The sequence below is a fragment of the Nyctereutes procyonoides genome, unplaced genomic scaffold (genome assembly GCF_905146905.1).
Source record: "Nyctereutes procyonoides isolate TBG_1078 unplaced genomic scaffold, NYPRO_anot_genome, whole genome shotgun sequence".
NCBI classification, from domain to species: Eukaryota; Metazoa; Chordata; class Mammalia; order Carnivora; family Canidae; genus Nyctereutes; species Nyctereutes procyonoides.
Window position 1 is genome coordinate 61,624,165 of NW_026575046.1, and position 24,619 is coordinate 61,648,783.

The 24,619-nt window shown below is 40.3% G+C and overlaps 1 protein-coding gene and 1 long non-coding RNA gene across 2 annotated transcripts in view; one reads left to right on the forward strand and one right to left on the reverse strand.

Annotated features, from left to right (window-relative positions):
* Positions 1-21,687, forward strand: part of LOC129509934 (uncharacterized) — a 33,529-nt gene extending 11,842 nt beyond the window's left edge. Inside the window, exons 2-4 of the long non-coding RNA XR_008664443.1 lie at positions 11,713-12,012; positions 17,165-17,236; positions 17,970-21,687. This is a non-coding gene — a long non-coding RNA (uncharacterized LOC129509934). The remainder of the gene's footprint in view (positions 1-11,712; positions 12,013-17,164; positions 17,237-17,969) is intronic.
* Positions 1-24,619, reverse strand: part of LRMDA (leucine rich melanocyte differentiation associated) — a 1,013,426-nt gene that overhangs the window by 91,643 nt on the left and 897,164 nt on the right. The window lies entirely within an intron of this gene.

Consider the following 24,619-nt stretch of genomic DNA (forward strand, 5'->3'; position numbering starts at 1 on the left):
CTCTGAGTTGAGAGCCACCCAAGCCCATGGTTGGCTAGATGAGTAAACCTACCCAAGCTTCAGTTTACCAATTCCCTGGGGTAGAGAATGGACCACATGGAAAAGAAAGTACCAGATGGAAATAGAAAGGTCTTTTTTTTTAATATATTTTATTTATTTATTCATGAGAGACACAGAGAGTGAGAGAGAAAGAGAGAGAGAGAAGCAGAGACATAGGCAGAGGGAGAATCAAGGCCCATGCAGGGAGCCCGATGTGGGACTTGATCCCGGGACCCCAGGATCACACCCTGAGCCAAAGGCAGGGACTAAACCACTGAGCATCCAGGCATCCCAGAAGGGTCTTCTAAACAGGATGAGCTACAAGCCTTTGAATGAGCTACTCACAAAACTAGTTTTTGCCACGCTTTTATTTTTTTTTATTTTTATTTTTTGCCACGCTTTTAAAAAGAATGAGTTTTGCATCCAGTCTCAACTTCTCTTGTTCCTTGAGAACTGTCACCTTTCTATACCCACACTGAACTCAGACCAAGGCCCAAGCCTAGTTCTCATTTCTCACTTTTACCAGCTCTTGCAATTCCTGTCAAGTAGTGTCTCCTCCTTCAGCTTTGTTCTGAGCAAGCACTTTGTACTCATTTACTGGGCTGAGCTGAGGAGAGGCCTTGAAATAAAGAGATGAAAGTAACTGTCTTCTGGGACAGCAGGGATTTTCTATTAGGTTCAGATTGGATGAAGGTGCTCTCTATCAGAGAAAAAGCTCACCCCTCCACTCCCTATTTATAATAGGGAGGTCAGTCAGTATTTTGCCAGGGGGGGAAGGCAAAGGCAAATACTTCTCAAAGAGTAGCTGAACAGAGCTTGACTTTCATGGAAGAGGGAACCAGAAGCCTGAGGAATCACTGTCTTCTGTCCTCAGGTTAGATACCAACATAAGGAGCTGTGACTCATCCACTCAGCCTCCCATCTGGACTTTATTTTCCTGAAGCAGAAGACAGTATTGTCCGTCAGCCCACCCTCCATGGGATCTCTTCCTCCCCGGAGATTTACGTCATCCAACAAGGCCAATCACAGACAGGTGCTTCCTCAATCAGCAAGAGGATTCATGCTATTTTCCTCAAAGTTAAGCTTAAGTGAAGCTTATTATTTTCACATGCTTTATAGATAATTGGCAACCACAGCATAATTAGGGAGATTTTTTTGTGTATGTTTTTAAAAAATATTTTATTTATTTATTTGAGAGAGAGAGAGAACACAAGCAGGGGAAGGGACAGAGGGAGATGAAAAGAGGGAGAAGAAGATTCCCTGTTGAGCAGGGAAGCCTGACACCACCTCCATCTGAGACCCAGAGATCATGACCTGAGCCAAAGGTAGATGCTTAACTTACTGAGCCACCCAGGCACCACTGTTGTTATTGTTGTTGTTTTTAATCAGGCTCTACAGCCAGCATGGAACCCAATGCAGGACTTGACCTCAAGACTCTGAGATCAAGACCTGAGTTGAGATCAAGATCAGACATTCAACTGACTGAGCCACCCAGGTGCTCCTAGAAAGATGTTTAATAAAATAAATACTTAAAAAAAAAAGAGAGAGAGAGAGAAGGGGTGCCTGGGTGTCTCGGTCAGTTAAGCATCAGCCTTTGGCTCAGATCATGATCCCAAAGCCCTGGGATCAAGCCTCGAGTCAGTCTCCCTGCTTGGCAGGGAGTCTGCTTCTCTCTCTTCCTCTATCTTATCTCCTGGGCGCTCTCTCTCTCTCACTCTCTCCTCCTCCTCCTCTGTACCTCTCTCAAAGGAGTAAATAAAATCTTAAAAAGATAAAAACCCAATATAAACTAAAAGAGAATAAGATTAAATTGGCTGATTTTAATTTCCAAGCTCTCACAGCAAAAATCACTTGTCTATTACAAAAGATTTCAAATATTCTGACATCCAACAAAGCCTATAAAACGCCAAAATATCACCTTACGACCCATGGCAAGTTAAAATCTAGATAGCTGATTGTGATAGGTATATGAAAAATTCTATCTGCCATGCGTAGAAGAAGCAAAGCTGTGGTTGAAACATAAATGTGGATAAAACACTTTAAACTCTATGCTACACTGTACTGACAGCCAGCAAAGTGATATTGAAAAGGTTTCTTCTGTTAAGTTCCCTTAGTTTTTCTCAATATAATACTAGCTATTACAAATATCTTGGCCCTGTGTGTTTGCTGTCCCAGGATTTCCAAAGGCTAACTAGTATAATCCAGTCACCAAAGTACTGAAATAAAACTGCAAATTCTAGACAAGAGCCAAGCTCTCATACAGAGTCCTGAACATCACCCATAGATGTGATGCAGGAGTTGGGGGTGGGCAACGGCCCATCAGTGGAAGGCAACATACCATCCAGCTTGAGCAGCAAGCATTTGAAAAGATAATTTGTAAGAGAACGCACAATGGAACGACCCTTAAACCAAGCAAATGTGTGCCTGACAGCTTTAGCATCTGGAAATGCACACAACTGTTTGCCTTGGCTGGACTAAGTTCAGGTCCAAGGAACCTTGTACCATTTTTATGATTCTAGGAAGTAGAAAGTGGCACAGTGCTCTCAAAGGAACACTGGACGAGGGATGAAGACACAGATATGCTATTCTGATTCCATAGCTAATTAATCCTTGGCCATGCTTTTTTTTTTTTTTAAGATTTTATTTATTTATTCATAGAGACAGAGAGAGAGAGGCAGAGACACAGGCAGAGGGAGAAGCAGGCATCATACAGAGAGCCTGATGTGGGACTCGATCCAGGGTCCCCAGGATCACGCCCCGGGCTGCAGGCGGCGCTAAACCGCTGCGCCACCCGGGCTGCCCCTTGGCCATGCTTTTTGCCTCAGTTTCCTCCTCCATTATATCAGGATGGTAGATTAGTTCACCATGATGGCTTCTGCACACTCTGAACAATTTTATGAGACCTAAGTGGGGTGACTCTTCACTAGTTCTCCTTCATATAAAGAAAGGGAAATCACAAGAAAGGAAAAATGATTGCATCCTCCTTCTGAAAGTGAAATCCTCTGCGTCAGAAGACAACTGGAGACCATAAAAAGAGCTTATTCATTTCATGAGGCTTGCCTCAGAAGCTCAGCAAAGACAAGTTAGAAATGTTTCTGAGAATCCCTAAAAAGAGAAGTCAACTGATGGTAAAGATGAAAGAAACCTCAGATGTGATCTCATTTACCTTCTCATTTTAAGGTGAAGAACCTCAGCTCCTGAGAGGGGAAGCAAGGTTGTGAGGAAAGATGTAAAATGCCTGATAGATCTCAGTCACGGGACCCCAAGTTCAGGCAGTTTTTTTTTTTTTTTTGGTTACTTCATTCTACTGAATGTCTTCACTTTGATAGACAATAATATTTTTCTTTCAGAAGACCAGGGTACAGCTCAAACAATCAGAAATTAATTCTGTATGCCAAACTAGACATACTTTCAGAACACTAGCTTCATACTAATCTTCAGGAATTCTATGGCCATGAGGATTTTCATCAGAACAATTGAATTTAAAGGAAATATTTGTTGGGGTTCCTGGGTGGTGCGTCAGTTGAGCATCCAACTCTTGGCTTTGGCTCAGGTTGTGATCTCAGGGTTGTGAGACTGAGGCCCACATCGGGCTCTGTGCTCAGCAGGAAGTCTGCTTAAGACTCTCTCTCCTTCTCCCTCTGCCTCCACTCCTCTAAAATAAATAAATAAATCTTCAAAAAAAAAAAAAAAAAAAAGAAGGGACACCTGTATGGCTCCCCAGTTAAGCTCTGCTTTCGGCTCAAGGCATGATCCTGGAATTCAAGGATCAAGTCTTCCTCTCTCTTTCTCTGTGTCTCTCATGAATAAATAAATAAAACCTTACAATAAATAAATAAATAAATAAATAAATAAATAAATAAATAAATATTTTTTTAAGAAATTTAAAAAAAGAGAAATACTTGTCTAAACCAGTGCTTTTCAATAACACTTGGTCCATTGAAATTTGATAATAACACTCCAAAATTTTTCTTGATGTTCATGGCAGAGATAGAGTAGTTGGCACATGGGAAAGAGCTGCCATGACCATGAAAATATTGCTTCAGTGAGCATGGTGCTACACAAACTTCACCCCTGGCTTATCCCACCTCCCCCCATCTTTTTTAAGGCAATTTTTTTGAGAAGTTTAAAGTTTATACCAACATTGAAGGGAAGGTATGGAGATTTCCTGTACATGCCCTGCTCTCAAACATGCGTAGCCTGTTCCATTATCAACATCTCCCACCAGAATGCTATATTTTTTATAATAGATGAACCTGTGTCAACACACTAATATCATCCAAAGCCCAATCTATGGTATACATTAGGGTTCACTCTTGGTGTAGACAAATGTGTAATGACATGTATACATAATTATAGTACTACACAGAGTATTTTCACTGCTCTAAAAAATCCTCTGTGCCCTACCTGTTCATCTCTCCTCTAGTTCCCTGATCCCTAGCAACCACCAGTCTTTTTCCTTTTCCATAGTTTTGCCTTTTCCAAGATGTCATATGGTTGGAATCATATAGTATGTAGCTTCCTCCGATTGGCTTCTTTCACTTAGTAATATGCATTTACGTTTCCTCCATGCCTTCTCATGGCTTGATAGCTCATTTTCTTTTAACACAGAATAATATGCCATTGTCTGGATATACCAGAGTTTATTTTATTTATTTATTTATTCATAATAAATGAGACACAGAAAGAGAGGCAGACACAGGCAAAGGGAGAAGCAGGCTCCCTACAGGGGACTTGATCCCAGGATCCCGGGATCCCAACCTGAGCCAAAGGCAGATGCTCAACCATGGAGCCACCCAGGTGCCCTGTATACCAGAGTTTATATATCCATTCACTTACTGAGAGACCTATTGGTTACATTCAAGTTTTCACAATTATGAATAAAGCTGCTGTAAACACCCATGTACAGAATTTTGTGTGGATATAACTTTTCAGCTCCTTTGCATAAATAACAAGATGTATGATTGCTAGATCACCTCTGGCTTTGCAGCTTAGAATCTAGGGGAGGCAATGAATAAGTTCTATTATACGCAGTCATGTTGGCCACAAAATAAAAACAGAAAACCTACTTCAGGTTAGGCAAGAACCAGACATGGCACATGTATATATGTAAATGTTAAGGAGTCTTTGAAAGCGGAACAAGAAGTGTATAGCTGGAGAGAGGAGTGCAAGGCACAGCTGTGCAGCTCCGTGTCCTGCTGGATGGAGCTAGAGAGGCAGGCAACTACACCCATTACATTCAGAAGCCCTTCCGGGAGAGGAAGAACTAGGTGCTCTCTATTGGTGGATGGTTCATGCATGAAAGATATGGCTTAATGTTTGTTTTGGCCTGAGTGTGTTTGTTGTTGTTTTCACTCTAGATTCACCTCTTTATATGCATTATCTGATTAATAGTCCCAACGCTCTTATTAATTACATATTATTGGTATCCTCATTTTACAGATGACAGAACTGTAACACTCAGAAGTTCATCAATTTTCTCAAGGTCTTCCAGACAGTAAGGGGTAAAATGAGGACTAACAGCCAAAATTGACCATGTACCTATTAAGAGTTATTCTGCATTGTCTCCCAAAGTTGGAAGAAATTGAGAAGTGTATTCTGTTGAGAAATGGATTCCAGTTGACTTGATTTCCCTTACCCTTAATTGCCACAAGAAAAATCCTGAGTCAGAGAAAGAGAAAAAGAAAGAGAGAGAGAGAAAGAGACCATCCCAAGATGAAAAAGTCACCCTATAACACAACTCATGCATCATCTGGGGCATGTTCCCTCCTCTGTAAATAATGAAGAAGCTGTTGATGGAAGCAACACAAATAGAGGATTTACCAGTGAGAAGGAATATGAGAAGAAAAGACTCCTAGGTTGGCTTATTATGAGCCCAGTCAATTATAAGCAGCACATTTTGACACCACTGTAAATAATACACTTCTGTCAGAGTCAGCTGATGGAGATTTTCTGTTCAATATATTGTCATAGACACATGATGAAGGGGAGACGTTGGATGGCATATGCGGTACACAGGAATAAATATGTGAATAATCTCACAGGCTTTGAGACTTCCAAATACTAACTATGACAGATATGAACTACGGTGCATTCCATTCGAAGACTAGGGAACTAATGATGATAAGTTGAACAGTATAATATCCATCTTTACAGCATACGGCTGTATCTGATGGTTATGCTTGAAGGGACATCATTTGACCTGGCCTATTTCCAGTCATGTAATAATGAGATGTGTTTAACTGGGTCAGATGGAATGTTAGCACTAAAAAGGATCTGAAATCATCCACCACTACCCTCCCATTGTATAAATGAAGGAAATAAGACTAAATGAAGTTAACTGCCTTGTCTAAGATCAGTAATAAAGCCACTTAAAGACAATTCTCCTAAACTCAGCAAAACTACAAGACTGCTGACCATATATTGTGTCTAGATTGGTGTAGAGGGGAAAGGGAGGCCATTTTGGGGTGAGGGGGAACACCTTCAATTTGTGATGATCCTGAACCATGAGCAGAGATGATTTATTCGGCATTTGAAGAGATATGCATTGTTGCTTCATTAATTTGTCCAAAAATGATAGAATTCATCCCATTCAATATTAGATGACATCATCTAAATTTTGCATGGCCAGTGAGCTTTGCCCAAGTTCCAATTCTTCCAGGAGGCCTTCCTGGACTACACTGCTCCCTCTCCCTCTGTAGCATGCACAAGCATTGCCTACCACAACTTGGTATCATTGGCTTATAAAGTATACTGGATCCCTTAATCACTTATATCTTTAATTATCTATCTAGAGAGTCAGTTACTTGAGGACCGTAGCTCACAAGAAACTACCAAATATTGAAGTAAATTCATATGTTCTTCTCCAGACCCTGGGAATTAGAAATTCTGTGAGCAGTGGGCAAGATTTTTAAAGACCTCTCCAAGGACTTAGTTCTTCTGCACCTTATCGTCTTAGGGAGGACCTCTGCCCTAAGTAACTTGCCTTTTGGCCAGAGTTCAGTCAGAAGGCATGATGCTAGCTGTTCTTTGGCCTCTGAAATTTTTAGCTAACATGATGCACATATCTCCTACTTTTCAAAAGTTGGTGCCACTTTGTTTTCATGAAAGACCTACATTAATTAGTTCTGGGTTTTGCTAACTGAAAAGGATTTTTGCTTTTATGTAAAAAGGGGAAAAGTGAAAATAGTGTTTGGCATTTTGCAGCAAGCCCAATGCAGGCAGGTACACCTCGAGTAGTGAAAGTGGCCCCACCAACCTCCTTCCTCAGGAACTAGACTCAGTATCTCAGCAGCAAGCTGCCAAAGCTTTGAACTGTGTTGTAAGCATCTGTGCATTATTTCAATGTATTTTGTGCATCTGTTAGCAAGAAATGTCCTAAGATATCAGAAAAACCCAAAAGTGGTTACGTTCTGGGTCTGGGCATGCTCAAAAATCTCCACATAAATTAATGGAGATTGCTTGTTTGCTTTATTCCACTTCAGTTTATGAAAGGTTTCATAGAAATGCTCTATTTTCAGATAGAGGGAGAAATCTGTACTTGGAGAAAGCCCCAAAAGGCCCTCCTCCTCGCACACCCCTGCACTGACCTCAGGCCTCAGGGGGTTGTCACTGCTACTGTCATTGCAGCAGGCACCTCTCAGGTGTGTGGAGGAAGGCCATGACACTTTTGAGAGCCTGCATTCGAAGGAAGTGAGGACCAGTGAGCACTTCAAACCCTCCTCTCTCCCAGGTGAGAAGAGCCTAATCCAGAGGTTGCTCAGAAGTTAGTCCTGTGGTTTATATCCACTTGAATGAGATTAGGGAACTCCTAGAATTCCTGGTAACCTTTAGAGGCAATATCCTTCTTTTTCATTGGTTTAGGACACATCTTTCAGCTGGACCCTCTCTCTGCTAAGAATTGAGCAGTACAAAGGAAGAAGAGTGGTTCTGAATTAGAAGAAGAGATATGCATTAACAACGATGTTCCCCAAAGCCAGTCAACCACAGCCCAGGAAAATCTATGTAATTGGCCCTAATTAGTAAAATTACTAGCGATATTAGGAAATAAGCTAATGTCACACATTTAAATATCACAAATAGCTCTCTCTTTGAGCATTCCTGCCCCACAAAATTTTCCATGAAATTAAAAACATTCTCTGTGGGCCTTGTAGTAATTTCTTCTAGAGTCTGAAATCTACCTGTGTGCTTTTGTGTCACAGAGAGTATATTATAGCACAGGATTTGTATGTTTGTCTTTGTCATGCTCAAATTTAATTTAGGCAAAACATTAATGGAGTAAACATCCCAAAATTAATATCGCTCATGTTTACATTGTTATAATCAAAAACTAAAATTCAGGTATGAAGTATTCATTTTGTATTTATTGATTTTAACTTTCCGTCATAGTTCAGTTAGGCTCAATTTTGACAATACAGTATATGTACATATGGCAACTGTGCACATATACATTGTCTGAATACATATCTATAAATTGCCAGAAAATTGACAAACTTTATAAAAAAAATATCTTCATGTTTGAATCATCCAAAAGCCATCTGAATACAAATTAACATATACATTTGGATTCAAATTTGTGAAACAGCATGAGAAATAGCTTTCTTAACTCCACAGTAATAAAAAATCAAGAAACAGATATTTTTTCAATTTCTTCCCATTACATTTTATGTCCACATTTAGATGTATCTGGGAAGATCTCTAAACTGACACCACTGTGAGAGGCCCCTGGGATTCACAAATATCATTTCCATGACACTCAGAAAACTGGGGGAAAAGAGGAAAATGTGAGCGGCGATAAATTGGAGCTAATCTCTTTCTGCCACAACCTGAAATGATACTTGGCCAGGTAATCTCCCCATCCTCCATGCTGTAATAAGGGCTTGTCTATCTCTCCCAGATGCCCAACCTGAGTACTGGTATCTTCCCCAAATGCTTGTACTAGAAATTTCCTAACAGGATTCCAAGGCTCTGAAAGAAAAAGAAAAATGAAAAATAATTCTGTCATGTAATAAGTATTGTAAGTTTGAAGAAAAAGCAAAGCCTGGTGTTTCAGGTCTGCAATAAATAAAACAAATAATGGATTCTTTTGGGCCATAAAGCTCAACCAACCATAAAATGCACAAAGAGCCTCTGACAAAGGTCTTCTAAGCCTTCTGGGGCCCCATTTGATGTGGCATTGCTTTGAAAGCCCCAACCTGGCCCTGCCCCACTATGTATCCATTCTCATCCAAGAAAGAAAATCCTGGATCTAAGCATGAAGGCAGCACGTAACAGCTCCAGGCCTGCCTAGCACACCGTGATTTTGCACTTTGACCATGTTGTTGGAAAGAGATGATCACAAGGCCATCACCGTTGTGCACTAACAGATAGTGAAACTCCAGTAGGAAGAGATCATTGCCTCTGACTAGTTGGGTGACTTTGGACCAATCACTTAACTTTCCTGATCCTCAGCTTCCTCATCTGGAAATTAGTGATAGAACCCTCCTCATGGTTGTTGTGAGGATAAGATAAAGCAAGCAGGTAATACTCTTAGTGGAGGGTTGTTCTAGAGCAAGCCCCAGCAATAATCCTCTTCCTTTTTTTGGTGGGAGAAATGGGACTCAATCTAGAGGTATGGCCTATCAAAAATTCAATCCAACAAGCATCCTAAGGTAGGTAAGGAAAGGAGACAATGCACCCACTCTGCTTTCTGTGGCTCCTCTTGGAAAGGTTGACACTGCTTCCTCTACTCACACACTTTCCATCACACAGAGGCTTGGTGCTAGTGTCACCAGATTCTGTGTGTTACTTTCTCGTCTTCTTGTCTGGTTTGACAGTGACCTGTTGGCATGCCTGTTTTCCTCATCAGGTGTACAGCCCTTTAGTTCATGGATCATGATTTACTCAGACCCTCTAGACCCAAACTCCCCAGAACTCTCAGTCCAGCAGGTCTATAATAAACATAACCTGCAGCGGTGGGTGGGGGGTGGGAGCATGGGGGCATTCAGTGGTAAAACCCACTGAAAAGAGGACACAACAACTAAGTTGTCAGAAGAAGCTTTACTTTTATCTTGGCTCTGGCAACCAGTATCTCTTTAACCTTGGAAAAATCACTTAATTTCTTGGGACATCAGCTTCCTCATCTGTAAAGATAATCTCCAATTCCCTTTGTTGCTCTAAAATTCTACAACTTAGAGAAAAACAGCTGCAAAAAGATCCTTTGTTATCAGGTTGCCAAGCTGTTAAAGCAAAAGGATGCAACCAGCTAAGCCTGGACCAGTCCCCTCAGTCCAACATTTAAAATTGAGATTCCTTCTAGCATTTTCAGCTGTTCTCACTCCTCCTGTATGTATGTATGTATGTATGTATTTTTGAGATTTTATTTATTTATTTGACAGAGAGAGAGAGAGAGAGAGAGAGAGAGAACAACCACAAGCAGGGGGAGCAGCTACCTACCTACCTACCTACCTACCTATCTAATGAAAGTTCAAGGCAATGAATCCTATAGCTAGGATTAAAACACCACTGGGTCCGTGTCCTACAGGGCTTGACCCAAATGCTCTGTCCACAAAGAGGAGAAAATGTGCTCATACACCAGTGAACACCAGCTTGAGGAGCAGGGTCCTGGGGGTGGGGGGACCTGGTAGCCCAGGAATGCAGAAAGAGAACACAGGCCCACATGGACTCTGGTTCTGGCTGTAGTCTCCACTAACAAAGCACCATTCACCTGACAAATCGAAGGCTCAGCCAGATTTATGAGTTTCCTAAACTCAATCAGAATGGAGCCTGCTCTGACCTACAGAAGGTCACTCAACCATATTGAATATTTGTCAACATTCCATGGCCAAAGATAAAGTGAGTAAATATCCAAGACAGATTTAGACATGTCCCTGTTTATTCCTGGAAACTGTGAGTGTCTGTCTGGGCACAAAGAGCACAGGAGGTAGATTTCCCTTCCTTGAACATAGACTCTGCGGGGCCCCAAGGCGCCTGCTCACAAGCCAGCATCTTGTCACTGGCACTCAGCAACTTACACTGCAAGAGGCAAAAATGGAAGCACACTGCTTCCCTCACCTCTGTGCCTGAGGAAACACACAGAGAAGGTGAAGTAGCAGGGTTAAGTGTCAACCCTGCAGTTGGTACTTCCTGCTCTTTGCCAAACTCAAGGTGAGCCAAGTTGTCAGAGGGGCCACACAGCGGGTTTCACTTTTCTCACGTTCACCATTCACAGCCCAACAGCAATGGTGCCTCCTTTTCACAAGCTTATTTTTCACTTAAACAAAGTATTCATTAGTGTTCTCCTTATGTGTCCTGGGCAGCTATGGGAAATGGAAACTAGCCTCCATTGTACTACCTCTAGCACCACACCCATCAGCTCACTTGCTTCTAAAAAGAGAACACCGGGCTCTGTAAGGTGGTACCAAACCACAGAGGCAGGGACTTGGCATATCTAGGGCTCTTCTTGGGAGACAGAACTAACAGGATGTTTCTGTATAACTAAGGCCTAGCACTTGCTCTGATTTCTGGGGCCACAGATGAAATTAGAAGAAAAATTGGGGAAATGAGCAACATCCCAGGAGTCAAAGCATTTACTTAGTCTACCCACTTTCTCCCAAGTCCTAACAAGCCCCCTGGAGTATAATCTTTCTTTTTGTGACCCATTTGGTCTTTTCTTCCCCCCGTTGTCTTTGCCAGGAAGGTGAGTTTAAGAAGAACCTAAGAGAGAAATCTTCATTCCTGAATTTTGCTTCAGACAAACAGCTTCTAAGAACTGGTGTGGCCTGATGAACAGATGACCCACAGACCAACCCCTCTGGAAAGATGGCACTCTGATAATTTGGGTGAAGAGTATTCACCAAAGACAAGAGAAGCTGGGGTAACGTTGCAGAACCTCCCAACAGAAGAATGTGTGACACTGAAACTGTAATCAGCTGCTGATCTGGGCATTAAATCTCTGAATTTTTTCTTGTTGGAGCCTTTCTGAAGAGCAGGAAGGTAAAGTGCTTGGCTTCTATATCTGCTCCTGGATCAGAGTCCCAGGTTGCCTTTAGCCCCTTCTCTGCAGGCAGTCTGTCCCTCTTGCTCTGAGAAGTGTCACACAACGTCCTCAGGTCCCTGCATCATCCTCTAGTGGCTGAGTGAATTAACGCAGCTTCCACCACCTCCAAACAAGTGATAGGGCTAGAATGCCAGGTGACTCGGACACCACACTTGAGAAAATCTTTCTTTGTCCCACCAAAGGCCATGTTGTAGTTCTTCCACGGCCTCCCCATGTGCCTTGGAGAAATCACTTTACCTCCACCAGAACCTCAATGTTCTCACTTACAGAAAGAGAGCTTCAGGCCAGCTCATCTCTAAACTCCTTTGCAAGTGACTATTTGATGATAACCTCCTTTCTTTGAGAGCAGGAAACAAATGTATAGCATAAATGATTCTTAATTCATGTATAAAATTAAATGGAGGACCAGAGTGGGCCAGTCCATGGGCAGAAAAGCTGAGTGGGCCCATTCCAGATTGTTTTCCATGAAAAGATTAAGAACAAAAAAAGGGTCTATATCTTATTTTTCTTTATAAACCCACATTAACACAATGCCTGGTTATTAGCAAGCAATAAAGATTTGCTAATTAATCCATAAATGAATGAAAAACCCAAGGTCAAGCAGATACTTCAAGGTGGGTAGCAGTTTTACTTCTTTCCATGCATGTGTGTATGTGCATATGTGTGTGTGTACAGGCATGGGCATTCATTTGTATATGTACATGTATACACACACAACACATTCATCTATATAACTTAGCACTTAGTATTAGTTGTCTGTTTCTTCTGCTGGAAAGCTCTTTGAAGATGAGATTTCATCTGATTCGTTGCTATTTCCTCAATATTTAGCCAGAGTTTGACTTTGGCTACTCCAATAAACTGCAGTAGAGTTTATTGAATGGATGAATGGATTGATTGATGATGGATAGATGGATGGATAGATGGACTGACTGATAGGTTAACAAAGTGGCAATATGTACTTTGTGAAATATTCTGTGCAACCTCAATTCCTATTTGTACCTTAAATAACATAGAAAAAAATCATAGTTCTTATTTTTCCAGTTTTTGTTGGGGGAGGAGGGAAGAAAAAGACAATGGAGAAGAAAATGGAGCCAAGAGGAGGTTAGAGTGGGGAGAGAGAGAAATTAGAACTGTAAAAAAAAGTCCAGGAGTTCTGTCTTTTTTAGAGACCAGGAGGGAGCTGTCCACAGTTCACTATAATCAGGACACTGATGCTTTGGAGAAATAAGATATTAAATTTCTGGAATGAGGAAAGAGAAAAGAAGCTGAGAAGGCAACAGTCAAGAAAATGAATTATGTAAGGAAATCAATTATGTTTTTTATTCTTCTGTTACTAATCCTTTAGGATTTTAATTTTTAAGTTTTTAAAGGGACTTAAAACGTCTTTAGCACAGGTGAGGTAGAGTGGGATTAAGAATAGGCTTATGCATCAGCCATGCATTTGGATTTAGGAATTTGTCACAGGCAAGGAATTGAATTTCTGCCTCAATATTCAAAAGCATCCTATTTTCCTCTACTGTCCCACAAGCAGTGCTAGTTACATCTGTGTGTAGCACAGGACAGGGAGTTTGGACCACCTCACTCTAAGGGGGTAGAATTTGATTCCGTAACAAATGAAAATGGCTACCTAGTGGCGCAGATAAAGAACAGGCTTGAGCAATCTCAGGGTTGAGCCAAAGGAAAACATAAGCCAGCAACATGATCCATGGCCTCGGTCACTTCTCAGGAAGGCTATTTCTGTTTCCCCAATTTCCCCAGCACTGTTCTTGAGAGCAGTGTTGATTACCAGATAACCAGAGCCTTTGGTCTTTCACAGAATCAACAGCTTGGCAGCCACAAAGTGACAGGCATCAATACTAATCGCACAAGCCTGTCTGTAACTGGACCCTGGGACAGGCTGTGCTACACCTGCCTGTCCAGGAAATGTACTCCAGGGCCTCCCCCATGAAAACCTCTAACAACACTTATTAGCTGTTTCCTTGCCTGATAAGTGGTCTGTGCCTAGTTCTGGCTCCCATTATTATATTCATTTCAGCCTGTGTCCTGAAACCTGATACCTTTGTACTTGGGGGGTGCAGTGTCTGCCACCTGACAATAATTTGACATGACACAGTGACAGAAAACAGGGAGAGAGGATGGAAATAAAGAGCAAAGGATCCAAGCTGCTGTGCTGGCAGCTCCAGGCAGGGGTGCCCATCAACAATGATACCTGTTAGCAGGAGACCAGGCCCCACTGATAGAACGGTCAGATCACTTACGTCAGAGTTCCATCGAGCTGGGAGATCTCAATCTTCCTTTGATGGCCAAGACTGAAGGCCCAGGGCAAAATTACAATGGGTTCTGCACCTGCACTTTTGAGTTTAATGTGGCTCAACTTCTGCTCCCACTTCTATTACCCTAGCACCTCATTCATCTTCTTCTTTCTTCTTCCTGGGCCTCTGTGACTATGGTCAGAGCTGTCACTGTGGTGGCAGACGTAGTACTGAACCACTAGAGCAGCTGCATGTCAGTGTTATAATCATTCAGGAGACCATGTAAGGTGTGAAGGAGAAGGGAGGGTCAAGGTGAGAGCCGTTAGCTCCTGGAAGCCCCTACACAGGCACAGCAGTGGGAATGCCGAGGAATCCAAGGAGCAACATTAAGGACAATCTGTGACTGACCAGTAGTAACCATGGTCAAATGACAAGACTACCCTAGTCCTTATCTATACAATGAATGGGACTGACTAGCCCACTAATCTTAAAACCTTTAATCATTATTATGGTAGCAGGACAAATTTTAGTTAAATTATATTTTCTATTAGACCTCATTATATAAAATTTTAAAAAATGGAATTGAGATGGCGGATGCCAGGCCCAGGCTTGGTGGCTCAACCCTGCTGGACTACTTGTATGACCCTCTTCCACCACTGACACATCTCTTTGGAACATGAGCAGAGTTCTCCTTAGTACAGCCTGAAAACCACAAGGCAAGTCATGTCACAGTTCCCATCCAGCCCAAATATTGTTCCAGATAAGCCGTGGGAGACCAGAAAGGCAAAGGGAAAGCATGGGGATTTGTAACCTATTAGAATTATCTTCTCTTTCCCATCTTATGTGGGTTTTTGTTGTTGTTTTGTTTTTTTCATCAGTGGCCCCAGAGCTTTGCGGAAGTCTATGGAGAGACAGAACAGGTAAAGGAAGGACATGCAAGCTGGGCCCTAGGCCCACTCCCACTGCAGTTTGTATAGCTCAGATGAATTTTTACACATATTGGACTTAAAATAGAGAGGAACCTTGAAAACTATCAGCCTAGACTCAAGTTTTATAAAAGGAAATTACACACCAGAAATATTTTCTAATATATTTGATATATCTAGGATCTATTATCTTTTATCATCATCATGACCACCACTACAATGACACATTTTACCCCCAAAATAAAATTTATTCTTTGGCACTTATTCTTATGAAGCTATTATTTGGCAAGTATTACTTATAATGTCAATTCATACAGTAATTAAATGAATTAAATACTTCTGGTTCAGAGAAACACCCTCGAGACAAGTTTTGATTCCATCAACACAAGGTAAAGGACCCAAGAGGGGGGAAGCAGGAGAGGGAGGGTTAAGGGGAATATTTAACCAATGACTAAATGTCATTTTCATTGAGTCAAGCAATTCTCATTTTAAAGTGTCCTGGAAACATGTTGAAGACTTTTTTTTTTTTTTTTCATTTTAGGGAATTCTTTTTTGACCAACGAATAACTCTCAATTAGCACCAGTGATTAACTGAGGTTGATAACAGTTATAGATAACATTTGTAACACTTTGCTATGTCCCATTCTAAGAGAGTTACATTTACAACTGCCCTAAAGGAAGGTACTACTATTCTCCCTTTTTAAAAATGGGAAAACTGTGCCACAGAAGGCTAAGCACCCTTCTAGAGTGTCAGAGTTGGTAAGTAGAAGAACTGGGATTTGAACTCATGTAGTCTCACCCTGAAGTGTGTGTTCCAAACATTTCTGCCATCCAGGAAAGAAGGCTGATGAGGAAAGAGGAAAGAATTAAGCTCTGGTAGGGCTCAAGCAAACTCTAAAGTCAACAAAAATGTTGCTCAATGGCAGAAAGCTCCCAGTTCTAGGCCTTTTTTGCATCCATATCCTTTTTTTTAAAAAAAAAATATTTTATTCATGAGAGACACACAGAGAGAGGCAGAGACACAGATAGAGAGAGAAGCAGGCTCCTTGCAGGGAGCCCGAGGCAGGACTCTATCTCAGGACCCCAGGATCATGACCTGAGCCGAAGGCAGATGCTCAACGCTGAACTACCAAGGTGTCCCGCATCTATATCCTTTCTATCATCCTCCCTTTCACATGTCAACTTACCCAAGACACCTGGTTATTATGTTGCTTACTCTCTTCTTAATCATGTTCAGAAAATATTCAGGGGCACCTGGGTGGCTTGGTGGGTTAAGCACCTGCCTTCAGCCTGAGCTGAGCAGGGAGCTTGCTTCTCCCTCTCCTCTCTGCTCATTCTCTTTGTTGCTATCTCTGTTGCTATCTCCATCTCTCCCTCAAATAAAGTCTTAAAAAATAAAAAAAGAAAACATTCAGATTTTTTTTCTCATCCAGGTATAAATAACCAATGATCTATTCTCCCAAGGAGAGTTGTGTTTTGTTTTTTGTTTTGTTTTTACCAGCGACCAAAGCCTTGTACTAAAGAGATGAAGTTCCACTTGCAAAATTCCAATGTCAGCATATGACAGGGTGTATGAACTTGAAATCGTCAGTCCTCCTAGTGCCCCTGAAATCTACTAGGGGGTTTTGAATTTACTAGGGAAAACCTGTCCAAATTGGGGAATGAATATAATCTCTACTCCAGATTGTATTTGATGGAAAAACCATCAGAAGGCTTTGGCCTTGGATTTGTGGGGAGATAGTGGGGGGTAGAGGGGTAGGGTTGTGGGGGCAATTAGGAGGTTGGAATCACTGACCTCATCTGAAACTATATTCTATACTGCCACTTTGGGTAATCCACGGGTTAACATTTCCTCTGAACATTCAAGCTCCTTCAAGTTATTTATTTATGTTTTGTCTTCTCTTTTACAGGGTTGAGAAAATGAAAGAAAAATAACATCCCCTTCCCCAAAAGCATTCACAATGGATCTTTGGGAGGAAATGGTAGGGCTCAATGAGACACACAAACTCAGCTATCGCTTCCATATTAGTCTCTCCTTCTGGCCTGGAGAAATCACTCAGCACCCGTAATGAGAGGATGCAGTGGCTAATTTTACACCATAAATCATAAGGCTAATACTATGACTAAAAAGTGATGCCATCAGCTTCTTTTTCTTCAAGGCTGTTAGATCTTAGTCAATTACTTATGAACGAAGATTTAAAGACTTCAGAAGCCCCTCTGCCAACAAAAGATGCTTTTGTAATTAGCTTTCTTTTTCCTTGGAAAGATTCTCCCACACCTCTGGAAGAAGTTCCTTAGCATTTCTGGTGTATTCTCAGCATTTATAGGGAGGATGTTCGCAAGGGAGCAGAAATTAACAATGCCTAGTTAGTAGAAACCCTGGAGCCTTGATACCCTCCAAGTGATACTGCCAACACTCCTAGGATAGCCAAAAACAAGAGGAGATAGGCAAACACACAGAGATAGGGAAAAAATATACCTTGTTTCCAACATATTTCTCAAGCTGTTTAAATGTGAAACAAAATCCTACCAGGCTACAAGTTTCCAGCTGTTATGATATCATAAGATAAATTTACAGCTAGAGAAACAGCATGTTTGCTTTTATAAAATATGGAAATATAAGTGTTCCAAGTGTTAAAACTGTCCAAACAAATTAATTCAAGTAAAAATAGTTGTCTCCGATTTGGTACTCTCACATTTGCTTTCCTTTTATAGAGCTTGTGAGCATGCTTCCCTTAACGCCAAGAGGAGAGGAAGTGCACTTCCATCCCAGCAGGTACTCCTTCTGCACATGGAAACCCAAGGAGCCTCACAGCAGGGAAATCGGGTGGCCTCTGTCCACGCTCCCACTGCTGATCTATTCATTATGATCTGAATTTAGCCTCTTCGCAATGGAAGAAAGACAGTCTGTAAGGGGCCGAGGCTGGAAACCTTATGATGTGCTCCCATTTTGCATGTTCATCACAAGCTAAAATGAAAAAAGAGTTTCTTTCCTCAGTGACTTTGAAAAGAATAGAGTGGTGATTAACAGCAATATTTTTTTTAATGAAACGCAACCCGTCATCTCTGTCATCTTCTGGCCATCCTCGCTTGTACGCGCCTCCCTGACAAGAGGAATAATAATGGTCATACATCACTGCTCTGCACGTCCAATCATCTAAATCTTCCCTCGCTGCAGCCTCTGAGACTCAATTACTTTATTGACATGCAATCTTCATAAGGGGAGAAATATTGTGCATGTAAGGTCACTTGGTTATGAAGACATATTATCATATTATCTGCATGAGGGTTGCAGGGCTAAGACCTGACAGAGCTAATTATAATGGTACATGATAGAAAGCTCAGTACACATTATTCGCTTCGCTGCACTAAAGGTGAGGTAAGTCCATGACATCATGGTTTTTTGAAAAAATAATGCAACTTAAGCTTGGAGGCTCTAACTCTTTTTTAACTCCCCGCATTTTTACTTTTTGGTTCTCACAGACAATGCAAGAACTAATGCATTGTTAATGGAGTCCTCAGATTTAAGGGAAGGGAGATGGCAGGCCCATGTAGTGTGTGTGTGTGTGTGTGTGTGTGTGTGTGTGTACGTGTGTAATTGTCTTGCTTACTCCCCATCTAACACCAAGTTTCAGTCCATTTCCTAGCAAGTGGAATGAGAATGACTCAAGGGAGGAAGGGAAAGGGATACAAATGTGTCAATTTGATAACAGAGTAAAGCTTCCCCTCACCCTCAATTAACCCCTCTCAGATCCTTGCCCCTTTCTTTCCCTTGGTCTCCCTGGCAGAGGCTTATCACACTGAGACTTAGTGCTTCTGGGTATGATTTCTTTGTTCAGATATATCAGGTTATTTAAGTGTTTGCCATCAGACTCCTGCTAGAAGCTTCATATATGGCTAGTCAGTCCTTCACTTCTTTGCATCCTCTGCCCATTTGTCATCCCCAAATGGGGGGTGATCCTAGGAATGGGTCATCCCAGGTGTATCCCAGATTGAGAGGCCACAGAGAGGAGCCCTAGTGGCAATTTTGCAAGAAGGGAGCATCAAGGAGAGAAATCTGGGTCGAGTTTCTGGGTCGTCCAGCCTTGCCACAGTTAACATGGACCTGGATGTAAAACTGGCATAGATTGGTCTTTGATGAGTCATCATGAAGTCAAAATCAAGTCAACCTCCATGGATGGGTTTGAGATAGCATCTGAACCTCAGCCCTGGACACATGTTCTAATTTCAGAGGGATTTGTGAACTTATATACAGGAATAAAAAAAGCCATTAAGAGTATCACAATAATCCAACATAGGCTGGCTCCTAGGATTATCTCTCCCTCAGCAAAGAACTAATTCAACAAAGGAGAAGAAATGACTAAAGTCTTCTAAGCTCCAGAAACTGCCTTGGTCTTCTAATATGAGTGCTCTGGCTCCAACATAAGAAGCACAGAGAACAAAAAATTGAGGTTATCCAAATTCTCTCTTACTTAATACTCTCATAATTCACATTCCTCAATTTCTGAAACAAAGTGGCTCAAAAATAATGGTGACATTGGTAACAAAGCCACACAGAGATGTGGATTTCTTTTTCTGAGTTGGAAATTGTGCATAATATGATGTTTATATTAAGTAAATTTGATTGTAACCCAGGTACAGTAGAAATGGTAACTCTTTAGACACTAAAATTTTAGATAGGCTATTTTGGATTAGATGGTCTCATGCATTGCATTTCTACCTCCAGCATCTCAAATGCATTTTTGCAATAGGGAAGCTCACAGTGTATCAATTTCCAACAGTTGATATACTAATTGGTATAAAATTGTATAGTTGGCAGAAAAAGAATTGGGCTAAGGTTTAAGAGATTAAATATCTACTCTTGACTCAACCACCCAAAATACATCCCATAGTTCCTTAGCCAAGGCAAAATTTCTCTTTACATGCTGAAGAAAGTACTTGTGAGACACAGAAGTATTCTGAAAAGACTATGGTGTTGCCTAATAAACTGCCTTGAAAATCTGGCCACCTAATTTATTAGCTTCATGATCTTGAGCAAATTTTTTTGCCTTCAAGCCTCAACTGCCCTTCTTTAAAATGGGTAATAAGTTGTTCACTTCAAAGGATTAGTATGGAAATGAAAATACACCTAGTAAATGGCAGTTATTGCTACCATTTTGGTCTTAGTGTGTTTGAAACTGTTTTGCAGATCAATTATGTAAAAAAAACATGGATTGTGAAGAGCAAAATCCCCTATGAATGTGAGACATGACTATTATTTGTGGTGTCACCAGACCAGACTCTCAAATATGAGAGCCATTTGTATTTTCAATTTCAAAAATATTTTCATCAGAAAGTCCTTGCCCATCCAGTCACTGGTGCTGTCTCAAAAAGCACAAAAGAGAGCTGTAATGGCATAAAGTAATATATTGTAGGGGGTAGTTATTAAAGACCAAAAGACAATGCCATTTGAAGGTGGGCCAGGACCTAGGATCACAAAGAAACTCATCTGGTTGTCTACTCCACATACCTGTCTTCACCATCATCCAGAGGGTTAGAGACCATAGTACAAAGAAGAAACCATTTTTTCCTATTTTGGAATCAGGGCATACTCTGTACCATTCTCCCTCCTAGCCTAGATTTCAGGAGGCCCTCAGTCTATTGGTCTTAAGCACAGTCCTTCACCTCTTGACACCTCATATTTTACATCTGGGAAAGTAATTTCTAGTGGTTGGTTTCCATCAATACCTCTTCAGTTGATTAGGATCTATAGTTTAAGAAAAGCAGACACTGGAGCAATGGGAACAACCATTCTAGTCAAGTTAGGGCATGAGATTTTGATTTAAGTGAAAAAGAAGACTATCATCTGCCACAAAATAGCCAAAGCAGAAGTTTTCAACAGTGCCTTTCACTTTAAAAAAAATGTCATATCATTAATTTTTAAATAGTCATTTTATTTCAAACTCTTCCTGGAATACAGAAAAATTAATTAATAATCACATGTATTATTTCATATAATCCTCCCAACATCCTTATGAAGTGAATATTATTGTCATCCCCATTTTGTTGGTGAAAAAAATCAAGGCTAAGAAAAGTTAAATGAATTTTTCCAGGTCAGACAGCTAACAAATGGCTCAATTTTACATTTTTTAAATTCCTCATCTTGGAGGGTTTTTGTTTTTTATTTTTTGTTTTTTGTTTTTTTGTATGTGCTTTATAGCAGGACATAGAAAAAATAAATACTTCTTTTGCCCACTGACCAATACTAGATAAAACAGGTTGTCACTCTCTGATAAAAGCTTTGAATTTGGGATGCCTGGGTGGCTCAGTGGTTGAGTGTCTGCCTTCATCTCAGGACATGATCCTGGAGTCTGAAGTTCTGGGCTTCAGTCCCACATTGGGCTCCTTTAGGGGAGCCTGCTTCACCCTCTGCCTATGTCTCTGCCTTTCTCTGTATGCCTCTCATGAATAAATCAATAAAATCTTTAAAAAAAAAAAAGGCTTTGTATTTGCTCAGCTATTGGACAGCACTGATGGGTGGTTAAATTCTTCTATTTTTTGCAGAGATTCAGGAGGGCAACCCCCTTTCCATATAAGGGGGAAACAGCAGAAATGCACTGGAAAGAGCATGAGTTGCAGATGAAGAGGAAAGGCAATGTTGGCTGTGGTGCAATAGATGCCCCCATGGCATTACTGAGTCCCAAGCAAACAAGAACAACTTTGCCACTTCTATTCTTCCACCATGGATATTTCCATCAAAGCTTGCTAGCCTTCAGAACATCTCTATTAATAAAAATGTAGGCATTCCTTGGAAGACTTCCACCTAAAGAATTAATACCTTGTTATCAGGATTGCTTTGACAACTACCCAAGAGATAGACTTGAAAGCGGGGCCTGAGTAGAAAGAGACTTCACTTTATGATTAGACAGACTGAGGAGAGAATGTGGTGAAGCTAAGTTTCATGTGTGTATGTGTGTGATCTTGATGATTTAGCTTGATATTTAGCCTAAATTCAAGGTCTATAAAGTATAAATAAATAATTTGATGAATGAGGTACACTAGCTGGTTGTAGACTAAATTCTCACTGACAAAAACTAGTAAATGCTCAGAAAAATATGTATAGGATTTTTTTTAAGCCCTTAGAGAGCTACTGAGCCAGTGAAAAAAAATGAAGGATAAGATCATGGAGAGAAAGGAAGTAGAGAGAATCAAAGTACAAGGACATGTCCCTAAAACCGGTACCACTTTCTCCCTTGAGGCAATTTTAAATTCTTAGGCTGCAATGAAGAGGCTGAAAAGCTGAACCAAACTTCAAATAGTTTTAGAGGTCTTGGGGAAAAATTAAATTAAAGTATGCCAAGGATAAGAGTCCCAAGTAGACATTCCAGACCCTCAACTGGGGCTCTGAAGAATTATATCTCAGGGGGAGAGGTGAGTGGAAATAGATCTGACCTCTCAGAGTCCCAGCTTCCCATTTACTCCATCATAAACTGGATTGTGGTGATTTTTCCCCACCCTAACTGCCTCCCAGAAACAAAATAAATCCTCTGTGGAGGGAAATAACACTATTCAGTGCTTCAAATTACCTCCATAATTTTTGTACTCAATGTCAGGTACTCTATGAAATATCACATGGCATACCAAAAGACAAGATCAAATGCCCCCCAAATCCAGGAGAATAAATAGAGGATACAGAGTTATCAGACATTCAGATATTGGAGTTATTAGCCACAGACTTGAACATATGAATCACATATATTTTAAAGATGTTAGTGAACAAAATAGAGAAACATAGAAAAGAACTGAAAACTATAAAACAGAATAAGATGAAAATTCAAGATTGAAACATTTAATAGTTTAAACCTAGGATTTAATTGATACATTTAACAAAAGATTAGACACAACAGAAGAGATGATTAAGAAAAGAGAGGATGAGTCAGAAGGAACCTATATTGCATGTAAATGAAGGGATCACTATTTTAAATGTTAAACACCCTATAAACTTCAGTTAAAAGGAAAGATGTAACAATGGATTAAAAATACAATATTCAGCTTACAAGAAACATATTAAATATAAGAATTCAGAGAATTTGAGAGTGAAGGAATGGAAGAAGTATATAACAAAAGTACTTACCATAAGAGAGGGTGTATGCATACAAATATCAAATAAATTAGACATCAGCACAGAACATTACTAAAAATAAAGAGGGAAAGTTTTATAATGATAGAGGAGTCAGTTGCTAAGCAAGATGTAAAAATTCTAAAATTATAAATACATGAAGCAAAATTGACAATACCGAAGGAGGCTAAAAGGAGAAATTCACAATCATAGTGAAGTTTCAACAAGCCATTCAGTAAGCGAAAGTAGCAGATGACAAAAATCAGGAGTTATAGCAATGAGTTGAACAGTATGATTCAGAAACTTGATCATACTCACACACATTCAAATAAACAAATTAAGAATATTGCACATAAAAACTGCCAACACTGAATAACACAAAACATTATCTCAAATTAAACATAGGCCAGGCTATAAAGCATGTGTCAACAAATTTGAAAAGAAGGAAATTATGCAGAATTTATTCCCTGCCCGGAGCAGAATTATCTAGAAATTATTTACAAAAGGTAACTGAGAAATGTCTAAGTGCTTAGAAATTAAGCAAAGTACTTCAAATAACTGAAGGGTAAAAATAAAGTCACAATGGAAATTTAAAAAGACTTTGAACTGAATGACTATGAAAATAACACATAAAAAACTTGTAGGATACAGGTAAAATGAAGCTTAGAAGACTATATGAATTAGAAAAAGAAGACTAAAAAGCACTGACCAATTATCCATCTTGGGCAGTCCGAGTGGTTTAGTGCCACTTTTGGCCCAGGGCCTGATCCTGGAGACCCAGGATCGAGTCCCACATTGGGCTCCCTGCATGGAGTCTGCTTCTCCCTCTGCGTCTCAGCCTCTCTGTCTCTCATGAATAAATAAATTTTTTTAAAAATTATCCATCTTAAGAAAGAATAGCAAATAGAACTTAACAAGCTAGAAGGAAGAAAATAGTAAGTAGAAAAGAACAAAATAATAAAATAAATGAAATATATACTAAAATAATCAACAAAGCCAAATTTGTTTTTTGAGAGGATTTATAAATGAACAATCTGGGGGCAAGGGTAGGGGTGAAACTGTTTAAGAGAAAAAGAGAAAAAAATACCAAATTATAATATTAGGAATGAAAGAAGGGACATTGATACAATGCTTAGAAAAAAACAGGTAAGAGGGAACTATGAATAATTTCATGCAAATAAATTTGACATTTAAATCCAATTTTAAAAATCTTTGAAAAACTCAGCTTACCAAACAGGCATAATAAAAAATAGAACAGCCTCATATT